Raw genomic sequence first — 1,781 nt, 5'->3', positions numbered from 1 at the left:
GATTGCACCACAGATGAGTAAATATCTAGAAACGTTTTTGGTCTCAGGAAACTATACACTTCTAAAAATTAAAAGGAACCCAAAGAACTTTTATGCATGTTATATTCTGCCAATATTTACTGTGCAAAATATTAGAACAGAAACTTTAATACACTGATTTTAGAATCACTTAAAATCATAACAAAAAACCCACCACACCACGTTAACATAAATTACAAATTCATATGACAAATATTTTTTCCAGAAAAGTAGAGAGGAGATTGACATTGTTTCAGATATTTGAAAATCTCCTTAATAATCTAGCCTAACGGAAGTAAGAGGGATTCTCATATCTGCTTCTACACTTTATCTGTTGCCATATCACACATAAGGAACTTCTGAGAAATCCACCATATACTCGTGAGGCAATGACAGCGAAAAAAGAAAATATCATTATAACAAAAATGCTCCCCATTAAGGCTGACCTAGAGAAATATCTCACAGAAATGACCGTTTAGGAAAGTCCTGAAATGCAACAGGGTTAAGGAAAATCCACGATTTTCCATGGAATAAACTGCACTGAAATATATATAAAATAAAGTTGATACTGTTTCCTTGGAGGTAAAAATACTTTACATATCGGCAGAACGCCAGATGATCAAAAAAGTAGAGTAATGCCCGCCCGTGGCTAGCGGTTAAGTGTGCACGCTCCACTGCTGGTGGCCCCGGTTGCCCCGGTTCACATCCCGGGCGCGCACCAAGGCACCACTTGTCAGGCCATGCTGTGGTGGCATCCCATATAAAGTGGAGGAAGATGGGCATGGATGTTAGCCCAGGGCCAGTCTTCCTCAGCAAAAAAAAAAAAAAAAGAGGACAGGCATGGATGTTAGTTCAGGGCTGATCTTCCTCATACACACACACACACACACAGACACACACACACACACACACAAAACTAGAGTAGGTCCCTCTTTTTAGAGCTACAGCTCTTTTCCCGCCAAGTGAGGTGGCTCTGAAAAGAGCCTTTGGGTTGCAATGCTCAGGTGGTCCTGAGGCAGCTCACGGGTGGCTGATGTACCTGATAAGGGCCTTGGTGCCCTCGGACACGGCGTGCTTGCCAATCTCCCCCGGCAGCAGCAGGCGCACGGCGGTCTGGATCTCTCTGGAGGACATGGTGGAGCGCTTGGTGGAGCGGACCAGGCGCGCGGCCTCGTCGGCGATGCGCTCGAAGATGTCCTTCACGAACGAATCCATGACGCTCACGGTCTCCTGAGAAAGGCTCAGGCCCTCGTGAACCCGCTTCAGAACCCTGGGGAAATAGACGGCGAAACTGTCGGAGCAGCGGCGGCGGCAGCGCCTTGGCTGCTTCTGCTTCAGGCTCTTCGGGTCGGCTTCCGTGGGCTCCTTCGTGCCCAGGCTTTCCTCAGATGTCTCAGAGACAGGCTCAGCCATGTCACAGGCAGCTCCGCGAAAGCTTGGAAGGAAGGACAAGGGGGACTGCTGAGGGCGGGTGGCTCTTTTATAGCGCTGCGCTCTCTGACGACATGGGTGAGCTCCATATCTGATTGGATAAAGTGCAATGCAGGGTCGCCTGTCACTAAGCCACGCCTTGTCAGGTGATTGGATACTTGGCATCACCTCAACCAATCAGAATAGGAATCTGGCGAACTCTAAGCTTCCTGTGACCTCCAGCACAAAATCTTTGACAGGTGCCCCATAGGGCAAAACGTTAACTGACAACAACGGCTGATTGATGCCTACGGTACGAGACCTTTGAAAAGACTTCACCAAAAGCACCTAAG

The 1,781-nt window shown here is 47.8% G+C and overlaps 1 pseudogene; it reads right to left on the bottom strand.

Moving 5' to 3' along the window:
- Nucleotides 1-978: 978 nt before the first annotated feature.
- Nucleotides 979-1,431, bottom strand: LOC147911843 (uncharacterized; annotated as a pseudogene).
- Between the last annotated feature and the right edge of the window lie 350 nt (nucleotides 1,432-1,781).

The sequence above is a fragment of the Ceratotherium simum genome, chromosome X (assembly GCF_057802395.1).
Source record: "Ceratotherium simum simum isolate JZ-2026a chromosome X, ASM5780239v1, whole genome shotgun sequence".
Classification (NCBI taxonomy): Eukaryota; Metazoa; Chordata; class Mammalia; order Perissodactyla; family Rhinocerotidae; genus Ceratotherium; species Ceratotherium simum.
Note: the sequence above shows the minus strand (reverse complement) of the source record. Positions and strands in the feature narration are given on the sequence as shown.